Genomic DNA, 17629 nt, shown 5'->3' on the forward strand with positions numbered 1-17629 from the left:
ACGTGGTGCTAACAAAATATGGTTTCAATTTGGGGCCCACCGCACTCGTGGTTAAATACTGTGCGTGTGTGTACAAAAGTCGACTCAGAGCCAGCCAACTTAATATGCCTGGGCTGAAAATGGTTCCATCCAGGAGGATTCAGTTATACAGATTCTGCTGCTCTGAAAGACAACCTAATCCCCATCGTCAATTTTAATGCTCCAGAACATCTCGTGAGCATGGAAGCTTTTTAAGCTCAGCCAGTTGTGCACTTGCATCCCGGGCAGAAGCAGTGCACGCTTGTTTTCCTGATATTTTTATGCCTGCTTTATGTTCATATGTTGTTTGACATTCAGAAAAAAACACCCTGTTTTCATCAACAACTCAACACTGCATTTAAACCTGATGGTCCTTAGCTTTGTAGGAAAGGGAGGTGGAGGCAGAGGGGGAAGACATTGTGGGGAGAGGAAACGAGAATCATAGTTTAGCAACAGACGGAGGTTTGTTCTGGTGGGATTTGTTTCTGGGAACACAGAAACTCTCGGTGTTTTTGTCAATCTGCATGTGCCGGTCTTGGAACGGCTCAGTGAAAGAAGGAAACTGGCTAAACAAGTTTCGGAGGTGGACCCTACTGGTAACTGCACCTCTAGCTCATCGTGAATAATGAAGAAGTCTGCTCCATAGTCCAAGTAGGTCACAGGAACTGCACGGAGGCAATTGCCCAGCAAACCAATTACAGCACCTGGCCAATAAACTTATCGGGGAAACAAAGCTGAGAACGAGGTCAGCGGCAGGTGTCCTCGGCACGGTGGGATGCAGAGCAAGTGAAGAAGCTGGGTGGGCGGTGGGGGGGGGGGGCAGGAAAGAGGGCGAAACTACCAGAATATCTCTGTGCTTCAGAAGACAAGCTCATCAGGAAGGTGAGGCTGAGGCGAGTGAGCTGAGTTGTTTCATCAAGCAAGCAAGGAGGAACTGATTTCCTGAAAAGACTAGGAATTTATCACCAAGGGCACCCGGGTATGAAAAGAGCTGACAGGAATTTTTTCCAGAGGCATCTTCCATGTTGCATTTTTAAATTCGTCAGAAGTATATTTCTCTTTTTATGATTAGATGTAATTGCAGTGACAGAAAAAGCCTGAAATGCTGCGAGCAGCAACTTTCAAGTCAGCCACTGGTTACAGAGGGAGCTTTGAAGGGGGCAAAGCGTTGTGGAAATTCTGAAACTTTGAATATCCGTACTTATTTTTTTTGTGGCGAAAGTGAGGCATGCTTATTGTTAAAAAAAAAAAAAGTGAGATCCTAAAGAGCACAGACGTTTTTGAAAAATTGGGGAGAGTTCTCTTCATTGCTTAGGGAAGCAATGAAGCCCCTTTCACTGGGCTATCTTAGAACCATTAGGTTCAAGTTAGAACGTGCTTAGGAGCAGTCGGTGGGGACTGAGTGGCTTGAGAGACTCCAGAGGTATTTTTCGCTGGTCTCTGAGGTCGGCTATGTTTTCTCTGGTTTCCTGGAGGGGGAGAGAAAAGGAAGCCTCCACTTCCCCAGCTCCCCCCCGCCCCCACCAGATGCTGCTGGAAGGTTTGGAGCCGTGGCAGGTGCTGGTCAGGCACTGGCCGAGCCAAGCGGACGTTCGGAAGCGCTGCTGCATTTGGCGCAGTTGTCTTTTTTCCTTGGATTGCTTCCTCACTCATGGAAGAGATGGAGCGGGGGGCCTGGCAATTGATCTGGGAAAAGAATTCAGAACTCTAACGGTATACAGAGCGTGTACCATTAGGAAGGGCGGGGGAGAGGAGGATTTGTTCTCGAGCATTCATCACAGTGATGAAATGCTATAGGGACAAGAGGTCAGTGGGCATTTAACCCAAACCAAATTTAGCAAGTGGAACAAGCCTCTCATTGGAGGCCTGGATTCCACATTAAAAGCCATTCTCCACCTGATACCTTTTAAAGATACCGCTGTGGTATCTAAATTTCATGGATTTTACTCATAGCAGGTGCCCAAGCACAGTCACCATGAAGCAATGACACAGCATAGCCCAGCCTCCAGCGGCCCTAAGCCAAGGGGCTAAGTGGAGAAAGAGGCAGGGTTTTTCCTTTAGGCCCCCTGCTTCTCTACCTGTAGCCTTTTAACCCCTTCCGGGTACCTTGGTTCCAGTCTCCTCCGATAACAACCTTAGTGGGCTTCCGTTGTTTCTGCCCCAGCGTGTGTCTGCCCTTCCAGTGAATAAGAATCCAGATATTTACCAGGGGAAGTGCCCCTTCTCCCCTCTCAGTCCGTGGGGGTCTGATGACACTGACACCCCTCTGACTGGGGAGTGGAGCATATGAGGCGTGCTTAGGCCAATCATTTCATCCTGTTTCATGGCCACGTGATTGCTTCCGATGGGCCCATGACCCAGGCAGAACCTATGAGAGGCAGTGAGATTTTCATGGGTATTTCTGGAAAATAGGCTTGCACTTTCTCCTCTGGACTGGACACTTGAGAGGACGCAGGGCTGAAGCTGCTGCCATCCTCTTGCAGTCACAGGAAGCTGAGATTAATTCTATCAATGCAACAGGCAGGTCTGAAAGCTGGGAACAGAAATAAAAAAACAAACCCCAAATCCCTCCATTCTGGGCTTCCCTGGTGGCGCAGTGGTTAAGAATCTGCCTGCCAATGCAGGGGACACGGGTTTGAGCCCTGGTCCAGGAAGATCCCACATGCCGCAGAGCAGCTAAGCCCGTGCACCACAACTACTGAGCGTGCACTCTAGAACCCGTGAGCCACAACTACTGAGCCCATGTGCCACAACTACTGAAGCCCACATGCCTAGATCCCGTGCTCCACAACAACAGAAGCCACCGCAACGAGAAGCCCGCACACTGCAACGAAGAGTACCCCCGCTCGCCGCAACTAGACAAAGCCCATGCACAGCAATGAAGACCCAACACAGCCAAAAATAAATAAAATAAAATAAATAAATTTATTAAAAAAAAGAAAAACCTGCATTCTGATGATACTATATGAGGTCTAAAAACTGCTATGCCTAGAGCCAGCCCTACCATGGAGTGTTAAGCTAGGCTTTTCAATAAATTCCCCTTTTGCTTACACCAAAATTGTGTCAGGTTTTCTACCACTTGTAATCAGAATTCAGATACACCCAAGAACCTCTTGTTCCTTCTCATTAACCCCTATCACAATCTTCTTTCAGGAAAGGATTGTCCATTCTAAATTATGAACAACTGATAATGCTTCAAAGTATGGCTCCTTCAAGAGAATTTCCAGTTTTCAGCAAATTTTCATTAGCAAATATTGAGCCCCTTCTGGTGCAAAGAGACGCAAGAGAGTATGTTGGGAGGAAAGGAGAGCCAAGCTTTCCCACTGAACTCAGTATTTTAGTGTCTAGTTTTGGCCATTCAGATCAGTTCCAGCTTTTGATAACGGCTGAGTAAATACTATCTGACTAATCCTTCTGCCAAAAACAATGATAAGTTCTGGACCTAAAACAAGACAATAACAAAACCTGTTCTAAGGTCCTGGAGGACAACCAAAATGGTTTGGTTCTGAAGACGAAAACTGGAGAAGATATGACCCTTGAAAAAAGTGGGGGGGCATCCCACTGGGCGAGGTCCATGTTGATCAGGCGTTTCCTCTGGCAGTACTCTCCTCTTCCCAGGATGGCAAGAGACAGAGCTCAAGTGGAAAGTGGCAGCCCTATGAGCTGAGGAGGCAGAAGCTGGGGTTTGGGGCTTCCCCAGAAAGGAGGGAGCCTCAGAGGGGGAGCTCCAAAATCTACGTACAAACTTCCCTCAGCTCCTCAGCTGACTCTTGCACGGTGCATGTGCAAAGTGAGGTGCAGGGAGCCCAGGGAAGAGCAATAGCTGGAAGGCTGAAATTATGGCTGCCTTGTGTTGGAAGATGGAGCTTAGAGTTCAATTCCTCCCCAGTTAGAGTGGTGTGGCAAATACCCAAGACTTTCCACGGAGACCACAGAGGGCACACCTTAGGAGTAAGGAGGACTACTTCCCAGGACTGAAGGTTGTGCCCTAGGAGTAAAGGCAAAACCCAAATAGACCCACCCTAACAGATCTTAAAACCAATTATTCACAGCTACACTATTCAATACAATAACCTCCATGTACATTTGAAATTTGGTTAAAATTAAATAAAACAAATTGCAGTTCCTTAGTCACTAGCTACATTTTAAAGGCTTATAGCCACTTGTGGTTAATGTCCATTATAGTGGACTGCACAGAGTATAGAACATTTCTATACGGCATTTGAATGCCATAGCTCTAGGGGCTCAAGGTGGTATGCTAGTAATTTAACTGCTTACAACAAATCTCAATTTTCTTTAAAGAAAGATAGCAGAATCTAAAGTCTCTTTAATTTACTGTCCATAAGGCTCAGTATACAATAAAAACATTACTCAATGTGCAAAGAAGCAGGAAAATGTACTCCATAATGAAGGGAAACAATAGTCAATAAACACAGACCCACATAGGACCCAGATGTTAGAATTAACTAAGTCTTAATAATTATGATAAATATGTTAAGGAATCTGTGGGAAATATGCAAATAGTAGGTGAAGAGATGGGAAATTTCAGAAAAGATATGTAAACTTGAAAAAAGAGTCAAATGGAAATCCTAGAACTGAAAAATACAATATATGAAATTGAAGACTCATTGGTTAGGCACAATGAACACAACACATGAAATTATCAGTGAATCTATAGAAAAGTCAATGGATATTATCTAAACAAAGAGGAAAAGAAAGATTAAAAGAAAAAGAATAGGGCCTTAATAACCTGTGGGATAGTATCAAGCAATCTAATGTACATGTAATTAGAGTCCCAGAAGGAGGGGAGAGAGCAGATGAAGAAGAAAAAGTATTTGAAGAAATATTGGAATTTTTTTTAATTTGATGAAAAATAGTAATGTCAGCAAACCTCAAATAGGATAATTTCAGACATTTAGATATCTTTGACCCAAAACCCAGCCCCACCCACTCACTGACAAGATATAAAACTTCTGGGGTAGGATACAAATACTGAGAGGCAGTGGTGATGCTGACAGAATGCCAAAGATCTCATCCCAGAATTTGGCTGACTCCAGAAAGCAACTCTAAGGTACACTTTTCTCACGTTCCTCTTTCAGGCCACCCTGAGATGGGGTCTCCAAACATTTTACCTTGATTTGACTCCAGCTTAACTTCAACTTGAACGTCATATTATATTTAGATGGAAAATAACTGATTTCTGAGAGGTAGAGAAAATGGGGTGGGGTGGGGAAGAAACAACGGAAAGCTAACTCAAAGCACAAATAATCTCATATCAGGAATCAGGTTGAGGGAGGGGAAATAGAGAAAAGATTGGCAGGAATTACCCCTAATCACTCACATTCCTGCTGGGTTCTCCTCTGCTACACAGCTCAGGCACTTGTGAGTACCTGTGATACCTGGGAGGCTTTCCATGGCAAATAATAACAATTTTAAAAAATTAAAAAACAAACTGTACCAAACTGACTTAAATATAAAGAAATTCATTATCTCACAAAACTGAAATTTCCAGAGGTAGGGTGGGCTCCAGGGCTGGTTGATTCAGCAACTCCACCATGTCAACAAGGACCCATGTTTTCTCCTTCCCTGTTCTGCTGTTCTCTGCAAAGCCTTCACCTTAAGATTGATTCCCTTCAGGTTTTAAGAAATCTGCTGGGGCACGGGGCTATGTGTATAGATTTGTTCACATCTAGCATGAGGAAGAAAAAGCAAGAAAACTCCTCCTTGAAGCAAGGAATATAAATCCTTCCCTTTAGTCTGATTCAGCTAACTTAAGTTGTGCCTATAATGAAAAAGGTATTTATCTTAAATGCTAACAATAAGATTTTAGAACAGAGTTGTGTAGGGTAACTTTAAGCCTGAGTTTCTACTCAGGTTCCTAGGAGGGGCCTCTGATATCAAGAGGGTGTTGCAGTTACCTATCTCTATCACTTAGAAGTAAATTTCCTGTAGCAAGAGTAAATTACGTTTTTCCTTTATGTTCCTAAAGGGTAAACTGACAAGCCCATGGAGTTGCTGTGGAAACTCTGTCTGATGGCCAGCACCGTGGGGCTTTCCTTAGGATCAGCCATCTCTCCTGCCCCTCGAGACGACCTCTGATAGCCAGCAAAGGTACGGTGTTTGAGACAGTTTAAGAGCATTTTAGGTAATAGATGATAATAATCATAGTGCCAATAATAGAGCCAGTCTGCTCACAGTGTCATCCAGGAAATATTGAGGGCTCTCACAACAACAGCAACAAAATTCCCAACAATAATCACAAGACAACATGGACGAGAGAACACTGAATTGAAAGTTATGTGAAGAGTTTTGACTGAGAGTACCCAAAGGGCAAGAACTTGTTATGTGACTGCTCTAAGTCATCCTGTTGCATAAAGAAACCAGTTTGTTAAGTGCGTCTTTCACATGTGATTAGATACTGAGTTGGCGTGTTCACCATGGTGCGTGAGTATCCTTAGGAAAGAGAAAAAACAACAGCATACACTGGCGATCTGTTTGTCAAGAGGAGGTCACAGCCTGCCTACTAAGAATTAGTAACCAAGTCAAACGGAAAGGAAAAAAGCTTATTGGGAAACTCAAGGGGAAAATTGGTGAGTTCAGTTTCACCGTTTACACATTGACTTTTATTTTGCTTAGTGATACCTGCAGCGTTTGTTTAGCCATCTATGGTGCAACTAAAAAATCCTGAAAGTTTACTCTCATGTCATCTTTTTTAGTGAGAACAGACATCAGTTACACTGTCATCCACCTGGTGATCTTAGAGGCACCCTGGCTGCCCCGTAACCCCATTCATTGCCCTAGATGTGCTGAAACTGGGTAAAGACAGAGGATGGATACCCACCCAGAAGTGAAGTGGGGGTAGAACAGCACAGAGAAATCTCTGGAGGACAAGAGCAAAGGATGTGACAAGGCCAAAAGATGTGGTGAGAGGCAGACAGAAACCCTAGAGAAAACTGGCCTGAACAGTCCTTGGTGGGAGGATTCTTTTTAAGAATCTCCTAACCAAGGAGTTTGGTAAACTAGGCAATATGGAGACAAAGGTAAAACTCATGCCAGACTCAGCAAAAAACAGCTGGAAACAAGGAAGCCCAAGGACAGCCCTGAGCGTGGAGAAAATACTGCTGGTTAGGCATTGTTCCCGAGTCAGACCACACACACAGCGGGTCACTGTTGAAAGTGAAGGACAACTGGGGCTGGCATATGTGTCTGTCTTTGAAAAGCAGTATAATGCTTTCTGGACTTATTATAGATTCTATACTTATTTCGAATCTTCCTAATGGCACCTTTTTTTTTTTTTTTTTTTTTTTTTTACAATCCGTGACCCAAACGTACTCAAGTTGAAGCCTCCTCCTTCATCCCTGGTCACTTCTGCTGTCTCTGCTTGCATCGGCCCCCTGGAGAACCTCTGTCTCCTGGCCTGAGTTGAAACTCAGCTCTACCCAGAGGGTATCACTTCTTTTGCAGCTCTCTTAAGTATTCTTCCGCAGCCCACACCCCCAGGATGACGGGTGGGAATAGCCCGCTCCTCATTCCCCGGAGCAGAGTCCAAACATTCCTGTAAAAATGGCTGCTCTCTGAAGTGCTGGTGTCGTTGACAGCCACTGGCCGCTGGAACACTCCCTCTGCTTCCCTGAGAACTTTGCCTCCTAACGCACACTATTCCCTCACACCTCAACTCTGCCATATTCCTGGAAGACGTGAGGGTACCCACGGATGACCCAGTCCGTACTCTGGCCTCCCAGTTCCTTAATCTACCCTGCCACCTCCAGCACCTACTTCTCTGTCACACTGTGGACTTTGTCATCTGTCAAAACTCCCCTCTGTTCACAATCCCCTCTCATTCTAGTCTAGTCTGCTTGCTCACCTAGTCTGTGCCCCAACCCTACTGAGGCCCTTAGCCTCCTGGCCCCTCTACTTTTCCTTATCCATCAACCCACTCTATCTGTTTCCCTTTGAAGCCACGTTAGATACATGGTCCATTATGTCAATCACTATCTCACCAACACCGAAAACTTACTGGTCTATTTTGTCCTTTTATCACTTTTACCTGGGGAAAAAGTCAGTCCTAGAAGAACTCAACCATAGCCCTTTTCACATCTCTGCCTAGGCAGCAAAGCACGACTCGAGAAGAACCCCCCAGCCTAGCAGAGTCTTCTTCATTATCACCTCCACCCCTGAGGAATCCCACTGTCCTCTTGTCTACTCACCTTTCAGTCTCTGAACAACCATTTCAAACTTTCCTCTTCAAGCCTTTAGTCCCCATCTCATCCCTCTCTAGTGCCAGGTGTCTTTGTTCCTACTTCACAGAAGAAATAGAGGCCCTCAGGTGGGAATTATCTCACTTCCTGCCACCTGCACCCATAACCCAGCCTGCACCTGTACTAGCTCCTGAGCCCATTCTCTGCACCTCCCTCCTGACAAAATGGAAGTGATGTCCCTCCTCCTTGAAAGGTCAGTTCCCTTCCCAAGGCCATGGATTCCAACCTTCTCAGAAAATGTGTGTTACCAACCATCTCACCTTTTCTAGCCTTGATCTGTTCCCCTCTAATGGATTCTTTTCATCAGCATCTAAACGTGCTCTAGTCACTCCTATTCTTAAAAAATCCCGCTCCCAGACCCCACATTTCCTTCCTGGTTCTACGCTTTTCCTCTCCTCCCCTTCACACCCAAACTGCTTGGGAGAGTTGTGCACAGTCATTGTTTGCCCTCATTCAGCACCTGTTTACCCATCAGCCCCGTCCAGCTGGCATCCTCCCCTACTTCTCTGTTAAAACTATTTTTATCACAGTATCCAGTGGCCTCTACACCCCTACATCTCATGGACACTGCGGAATTTTCACAGTATTTGACCTCTCAGTAGACTGTAGCCAATTTAACCTTCCTTCTTTGGGAAAAACTATTTTTCTTGGTATCTAAGCTGCCATATACTCTCCTGGTTTTTCTCCCACTTCTATGGCTCTATCTCTCTGTCCCTTTGCAGATTTTCCTCTTCTAATTGACCTTTAAACATTGGAACTGCTCAGGTTCAACCCTGGATCCTCTACTTTTCCCACTCTACACTGTCTGCCTAAGTCATCTCACCCACCTTCACGGCCTCATCTCTATCCTCTCAAATTTGTACAACAGCTCAGACTTTTCTCCAATCTCCAGAGCTTCTTGACTACCTGTTTTACATCTATGCTTAGATGACACAAACACATTTGTTTAGAACTAAACTCATGGCCTTTCCCATCATGCCAGAGATCTTGCATTTTCCTCTCCAGATCCACTTTCACAACCCAGGAGGCTGATTTAGTTGACTATATCCACTGGCTCCCTTACCTCTGACTTCCACTTGGGTTTGGCCACTGGGGATCCCTGGGGAGAGGTTGGAAACTGGGGAGAGAGTGAGGTCAAGGTGTTCACTCCCTTAGCTCCCCGTCTGTGAGGTTGCCAGGAGCTGCCTGATTCCCTTAACTGAAGGTCGCTGCTTCTCTTAATGGGGCGTCTCTGCATGACCCTCCTCCTCAAGTCTAGGGCAGTTCTGCTCAGCTGCTACCAGCTCCTGGTTATTGCTTTCTCTCTTGTGATTTCCCTATATTCTGTCTACACCATTGTAAATAGCTCCCTCTTGAAATTATCCTCATTTGAACACCTGCTGTTTCTTTCTGGTACTCGGCTGATAGAGTCATTGATATTAGAAGTTGCACCAAGAAATAGATCCTCATAATGTGCTTCTGGGATTGCGTTGGTCATGTTCGAGGAGCTGAACGATAACCTTGGGAGAATGCGGAGGTTTAAAGGATGGAAATGGACGCTCATCATCCTTGCATACAGTAGTATCACAATCATTCAGATGATCAGCGGTCATAGCATGGCATGAAGAGCAAGTGGAGTGCAAGACATGGGGAGATCGAGAGGCTGTGGCACTTAGCTGCTCTGTTGAAGGAAGTGATTTTACAGATTATAGAGTCATCTACGTTTTTCTTACAGCTCCAAAGTGCATATATAGGCAAAAAAGATAAGAGTATGAATATATATATGTACATATATATATATTATATATATATAATATATATATATAATATATTTAAGAACACTTGTGGAGAATCGAACCTCCATGGCAAACTTGAAGAAATCTCTTGTCCTGAAGTTCTTACCGTGAACAGCCAAGCCCTGGGTCTCATTGCAAGGGTTGCAGAGTTAAAGTGCCAATGAAAAGTTCAGCCTTTCTAGGTCTCTAATGCTAGTGTTAAGGCACTGGTGGGACATGGATAAGGCTGAAAACTTTGAGCTCTAAATGTCCCTGAGCCTTGTTTCTGCAAAACAGTGTTTTCAGTGACTGTGCATGGAGCAGTTGCCTCGAGAGCTGCTGCTTATTCTCGGGCCCCCACTCTCTCTTCTCTGCCTCCAGCTCTGTAAGAAGAGTTAGAGCTCAATATAGCCCATAAGGAGAAATAGAAAAGTCCTGCTCCAGGGTAAAATAGTCTACCCACCAAGAGAGTTACAAGATCTTGACACGTGGTATCTGGAGGAGTGGAAAGATCATATGTGGGAGGAGATTGTAAGGGTGTTGGGGGAAGACAGTGAGACTCCATCAGGCTGAATGTATTGACACGGGATAGCACCTAGGACTCAGGGTTGGCTCAAGCGCCAGGGAGTGGCGTGAATAGTATGTTGGATTGGATATTAGAGCCTGGAGTCTATGATGGTCTGTGGTTCTTTAGGTCAAAGTTCTGTAAATTCTCTGGCATAATGTAGAACAGTGGTTCAAACAGAGTGGTGACCACATCACCTGGGACCATCAACATCAACTGGGAATGTATTACAGAAATGGAAATTTTTAAATCTTATCCCAGATTTACAGAATTAGAAACTCTGGAGCTGAGGCTTGGGCATTTGCACTTTCAAAAATGAATCAGGGGCTTCCCTGGTGGCACAGTGGTTGAGAGTCCGCCTGCCGAGGCAGGGGACATGGGTTCGTGCCCCGGTCCGGGAGGATCCCACATGCCGCGGAGCAACTAAGCCCATGCGCCACCACTACTGACCCTGCGCTCTAGAGCCTGCGAGCCACAACTGCTGAGCCCACGCACCACAGCTGCTGGGGCCCGCACACCTAGAGCCCATGCTCCACAGTGGGAGAGGCCCACACACTGCAGCGAGGAGTGGCCCCTGCTCACCGCAACTAGAGAAAGCCCACGTGCAGCAGCGAAGACCCAATGCAGCCAAAAATAAATAAATTAGTTAATTTTTAAAAAATGCCCTGGGAGGACCCACCGAGGAAGGAAAAAATGCATTGGTAAAGGGCACCAGAATCATTGAAGAGTTCTGAGGTGGCTCTCTGAAGATCGGAAATAACAGAGGACTTCCCTGACAGTCCAGTGGTTAAGACTTTGCCTTCCAATGCAGGGGGTGCGGGTTCGATCCCTGGTCGGGGAGTTAAGATCCCAGAAGCCTCGTGGCCAAAAAACCAAAACATAGAACAGAAGCAAAATTGTAACAAATTCAACAAAGACTTTAAAAATGGTCCACATCAAAAAAATGTTAAAAAAAAAAAAGAAATTACAGTGCTGATGTGGCAATGAAATTGGTTTCTGTGGTCTCTGGTTTCCATCAGAGAGAAGGTAAATGCAATTACCTTAATAAGCCACAGGGATGGAGAAATAGAATTTTATATGCAGGGATCTGTGGCAATCAATGGCTAATTGATCACCTAAAATGAACTGGATGGGCAGTGTACTAAGTTACTTCCTTACAAATGTAGGGAGAAAAATTCTAGCTCTGCTGGGCAGAGACCAAACTTGCATCATCATATTGGGAATATATAGCTTCTTATCCAGTTCCCAGACCTAAGCCAGTTTGCAGACCAAGAACCTTTTGAGAAAGGACCCTGCAACTTACCTCAAGCCTAGAGGGACAAGTGACCATTTATCAGGATGACTGAGTACTGGGGAAAGGGTACTATCCATCTCCTTGGGGGGTTGTTATTGAGCTTATGCTGATGCCTAGATCAGAAATGCCATCTGTGTTCACTAGAGGAATGGCTATTGAGATCAGATGATAGAGCCTTGACCTGAACTAACAAGGGGTCCAGTGAGACCACAGTCCAACGCGATCCCCTGTCCCAGAATGGATCGTTCGAGGAGATGTCCTCAGGAAATGGAATGCTCCCCATGGTGGTTCCCTGAGGGTTATGATGGCAGTGCCACCACCTCCCTGATAAATGATAAATGCCCTACCCCAAATAGCAAACCAAAAGCAATATTTTATTCCTGTCCCCACTGGGAAACCCCGAAAGCGTCCCTCTCCAGCTTCCCTCTTACTCTCGACTCTGCGTTTCTTCTCAGGATGCTCCTCCCTCACTCAACCCTTCGCTCAATGCCTGTTCCGCTGCAGACCACTCCCCTTTCTACATCCTTCCGTTCCTCTCTCAGGCTCCTGTGCTTCGTTGCCTTCACTGAAAGTTGCCCTTCCGGTGAGCACCTCCTCGGGCCCAGTTTGCTTGAGGAGATAAGCTTATACTCTAGAGCAGTTGGTTAACCCTCATGTTGGTATATTTAATCTCTCCGTACAATTAAAAAATGCTTAAATCAGGGCTTCCCTGGTGGCGCAGTGGTTGAGAGTCCACCTGCCGATGCAGGGGACGCGGGTTCGTGCCCCGGTCCGGGAAGATCCCACATGCCGCGGAGCGGCTGGGCCCGTGGGCCATGGCCGCTGAGCCTGCGCGTCCGGAGCCTGTGCTCCGCAACGGGAGAGGCCACAACAGTGAGAGGCCCGCGTACCGCAAAAACAAAAACAAAAACAAAAACACTTAAATCACAAAAGTCAGACATGTTGGCTGTAAAGCACTGCACCGATACAGACTAAATACGGACTAAAAATGGACTCCCTTTTTCCCTTCCTTCCTCAGAGGTAAGCAGTGTTAAATGTTCTATTTACTCACATGCACACACAAGCCGATATATGGCTTTGTTTGTTTATCACAAATAGGATAATACCGTACCCATTATTTTGTGACATGCTCTTCTCACTCAACAGTATATCACAGATCTCATATTACATCATATAGATCCACCTTATAGCTTTCTAAAATTAAACTTTGTTTTGAGATAATGGTAGATTCATAGGCAGTTGTAAGAAATAGTACAGGGAGATCCCATATACCCTGTAGCAAGTTTCCTCCGATGTAACATCTTGCAAAATTATAGTACAGTATCACAACTAGGATATTGATACTGATACAATTCGTCAATCTTATTCGGACATCCCTAGATTTACTTGTACTCATTTGGGTGTGTGTATGTGTGTGGGTGTGGGTGTGTTCTATGCAGTTTTATCACATGTGCAGTTTCCTGTGTGAACCATCACAGTCAAGGTACAGAGCAGTTCCGTCACCATGAGGATCCTCGTGTTGCCCTTTTATACCCACCCCCCTGCCCTCATGCACCTTCCCTCACTCCTAACTCCTGACAAGCACTCATCTGTTCTCCATTTATATCCTTTGGTCATTTCAGAAATGTTCTATAAATGTAATCATATAGTTTATAACCTTTGGGAATTGGCTTTTTCATTTAGCATAACTCCCTGGGGATTCATCCAAGTTGTTGTGTGTATCAATTTTTTCTTGCTGAGTAGTATCCACGATGTGGATGTACCAGTTGGTTTAACCACTCAACCACAGAAGGACAGCTGGATTGTTTCCAGTTTTTGACTGTTATGAATAAAGTTGTTTTGAACATTCATGACAATTTTTGTGTGAACATGAGTTTATATTTCTGTGGGATAAATGTCCATAAGTATAATTGCTGGGTTGTATGGTGATTGCATGTTTAGGGGAAATGGGCACACTCATGCTACAGATATAAGTGTAAAGCAGAACAATATTTTAGGAGAGTAAATGGGCAGTGTTTATCATTTTTTTAAATGCATATACATTTTAACTCAATTTTGCTTCTAGGAACCTATCTTATAGAAATATTTGTGTACTTGCTAAAAGATATATGTACCAGGATGTTCATTACAGCATTGTTTGCACTGGGAAAAAATTTAAAACAACCAAAATGGCCATATAATACTGTATGCTATACCTCTTTCTATTTTTATTTTTGCCATTGAGTAGGTGCAAACTGTCATCTTGTTTTAATTTGAAACTCCTTCTGTAGGAACTAGAGTTCAAGCATTTTTTTCCGCAAGATTTTTGATTATTTGTATTTCTTCTTCTGGCCTAATCTTCACATTCTTTACACGAAATACACACTTGAGTGATTGTTCTTTTATTGATTTTTAGGCATTTTTATACAGTTGATATTGTGGTGTTAACCCCTTACCTCTTGCCCTGCTGCTTGACCTTTGCAACCTAAAACTTTTAGATTTCTGTGAGATCAAATCTGTCACACTTCCCTTTAAGGCTTCTTGTCTTGTTTGGGTAGAGCTTTCCTACCTCCCATCGTGGTTTCATTCCTATTTTGTTAGAGTTATGCTATAACATTAGTTTGTAAGATGCCTCAGATCCTTTTGAAAGAGACAGGGGATACCTAGATCCCATAAATAAAGACAAATGCTGTGTGTGATCTGAGAAATAATTTTTATTTATTCATAACTGTCATGTTCCTTGACAAATATAATTCTTGCTGTGCTGTATACATGTTAGAGTGATGCCGGAAGGAGTAATTATGTCATAACTTTAAAGGATTATGAACACCTCAGGGAATGGTGCTGTTTAAACACGTTGCTAATACCGTGTTTGCACATTTTTCAAACTGCTCTAATTACGTCCACGTGGCTCGGCAGCCTGGCTTGGACTGGCCTCCTCTGAGAAGGATGGAGAATGAGAGGAGGTCAGAATCTTAATCCACCAGAGGTTGTTTAGGCAAGGAAGTCATTTATCTTGCTGTGGACACAATGAAGAGCCCGCCATCCAGCAATTTGTAATTGATCACAGTTATGTTGCCCAGTGGGGGTCAGGGGAGGAAAATGAAGGAAGGTGTTTGGTCAAAAGCACAACTCTCGGAGTGTTTAGTCAGGTCCCCAGTTTAAGTTGATCTAGCAACAGCAACAAAAATGAAGTCATTCAGAAGAACCCCAAGTGAAACAAAGACATGAAAATGGAGATTTATTCCACATGTTGTGGGTTGATGTTTCCTTGGAAGGAGCGGTCAGGAATTTTTGAGCCTTCAAGCAACCACATATTTAAGTAATTTAACTAATTTAGACATGCTTGCTGCTACCACAAAGAAAATAAATTATAGTGAGCTCCAGCCTGATGGCTAAAAAGCCAATTCACCGAAAATGGAAGAACGTTGATGGTACTCATATTAGGTAATCGGTACAGTATGTTAGCCCTAGTGGTCTGGTTAACCAAATGAATGCATATTTAGTGAAATTCGGTATAATCTTTTCCTAGAACTACCCCACTCAGTTACGGCGAAATAGGTTCTACTAATCACAGGCTGCATAACTTGGAGATTAAGCATGGTTTGGGGGACAGAGATGCTTTTTATTATATCGTTTGGTCTTTTGTGGAGCATAACGGAAGACGTGTCAGCGAGGCTAATGTGGTTTCTTTCTTTGCTTTAGGAATCCACTTAAGAGTTTAAGTGATCACAGGACTTGAACAAACGTCAGTGCTCATTCAGTCAACTCCTTTCATTTTACAAAAGAGGAAAGAGGAGAAAAAAGGCTGTGACTTGTCTGAGGTCATATAGCGAGTTCATGACAGCCTGGATGATACTTGGGTCTTCTGACGCCCAGACCTGTGTTCTTACCATTGTAAGAAAATGCACGCTCCAAAAGTCCAGCCTGGGTGTGACCTCTCGCCCAATTTCAGGTAACTCAAAGACATTTTCAAAATCTTTCCTGGATGTAAAGCCATGTTGAGTTAATTCCATTGAGCAAAGGGATTCAGAAACTAGGTCTCTGAACTTAAGGTTAAAGCTTTAGTCATTTTTCCTTCTTTTTGGAGTTGATTGGACTCTTAGTTTCAGATGAAGACCAAGATGTGGTCACCTGTTGTGGAGAAGCCACGTCACCTGCCTCTGCTCTCTCTTGCTTACTCTCATTTGCTGGTGGCTTTGTAATTAGGAACAACGCACCATAGGCTGAAGGTTGGGGAACTCTGAGCTGGGGGTAGGAGTGTCACAAAAGAGGGGGAAAAGGGTAGCTAAATGCTGATTGAGCACTTAAAAATTTTTTAATTTGCGATTTTTCTTTATGTATTTTGGCACCTGTAATTTCCCCCCGACTCTCAGATATTTCCTAAGGCCCTGAGAAGCTCACGGGCCCTAGACACTATGTTTGTAGAGCCTGTGAGATGAGGACTTGAAAAGGAGTGCCGTCCGGGTGATCTTCTCTTCTTAGTTTCTGCAGTCCCCACCCTTCACATCCACCCAGGACTCCCTCAGTCAGGGTTGACTGCACGGTAAAGGGATCATGGAGTGACTCAGACTGGCTGAAAATGACAGACAGTTTAGCAAACTGTGAGTCATTTGATCTCATCTTATTCAAGTCCATTGGAAAACAGGTTAGCAAATCAGGTTTTATTGTCCTGTCAAATTCCCTTTCCCTCCCCACCCTGTAGGCCCAGGCCAGTGTTCTTTCACCACTTCTTTCCTGATTAACATCCTGGTGTGAAAGGAATGCTGTTGAAGTCAGGGCTGTGGTGAACGTGTAGTATTTCTTGGGCTACGCGACATCCTTTCCCCGTCCCTGACGGCATCTGATTTCTTTTAGGGAATCACCTCCTCCCCACGCATGCAGTCGTAGTGGGGTATAAACCCAGGTGCCTACCCCACTATGGAAAGACTAGGAGAGACCTGCTTCTGCCTCTCCCAGCCCCGAGGGTGGACATATGGTCTAAGCCAGCAAATCTGATGAGCTCTTCTGGAACTTTAACCTGGAACTCCGGAATAGTTGGCAGGAAGCCACGCTGAGTAGGCTGACGTGTCTGCTCCTGACCTCTTAGACCCTCCTCGATTCCTGCCCATCTCAAGCCTGGCCCTTGACACTCCTGTCCATTCTGTGAGTACCCAGATGGCTTTTAATCCATTCCCACTTGGTTATCTTAGCTTGAACTGGTTTCTGTTGCTTGCAACCAAGAATTCTGGTACAAGATCCCTTTCTGGCTAGACCATCCCAGGTGGGTCTGCAGTGTTAGCTTCACATCCACCCTGTCTAGAGTATTCTAGAATTAGCCTAAATGAGCTCTTTCTTCCACTGGTGACACAGCCTCCAGGATTGGTTTTTTAAAGCTGGTACTAATAGAAAATGTTCCTCTAGCTTTCTAGCCCTTACAGTTTCTTGTTATTCAAACAAACAACAAAATTCATCAGGACTCCGCTCCCATAGCTATCACTGATAGGAGGGCTCCATTCTCCTGCTCAGAACTCCCAGCTCAGGAATCCACCTGTCTCAGGCAAACATATCACAAATATTTCTCTACCAGAATAGCTAAAATTAAAAAGACTGACAACACCCAGTGTTTGCAAGGATGCAGAGCAACTGCAGCTCTAATATATTTGCTGGTGGGAATGCAAAATGATACAGTCACTTTTGGAAATCTGTTTGACACTTTCTAATAAAGTTAAATATATGCCTACTCTTTGACCTAACAATCCCACTTCTAGATATATATCGA

General features: G+C 44.5%; 1 pseudogene; it reads left to right on the forward strand.

Annotated features, from left to right (window-relative positions):
• The window catches only part of LOC113613100 (60S acidic ribosomal protein P1 pseudogene), a 251948-nt pseudogene that overhangs the window by 206539 nt on the left and 27780 nt on the right, over window positions 1-17629 (forward strand).

This window comes from Aethalodelphis obliquidens, unplaced genomic scaffold (genome assembly GCF_003676395.1).
Source record: "Aethalodelphis obliquidens isolate GAN/ISIS:26980383/991018 unplaced genomic scaffold, ASM367639v1 scaffold3, whole genome shotgun sequence".
Classification (NCBI taxonomy): domain Eukaryota; kingdom Metazoa; phylum Chordata; class Mammalia; order Artiodactyla; family Delphinidae; genus Aethalodelphis; species Aethalodelphis obliquidens.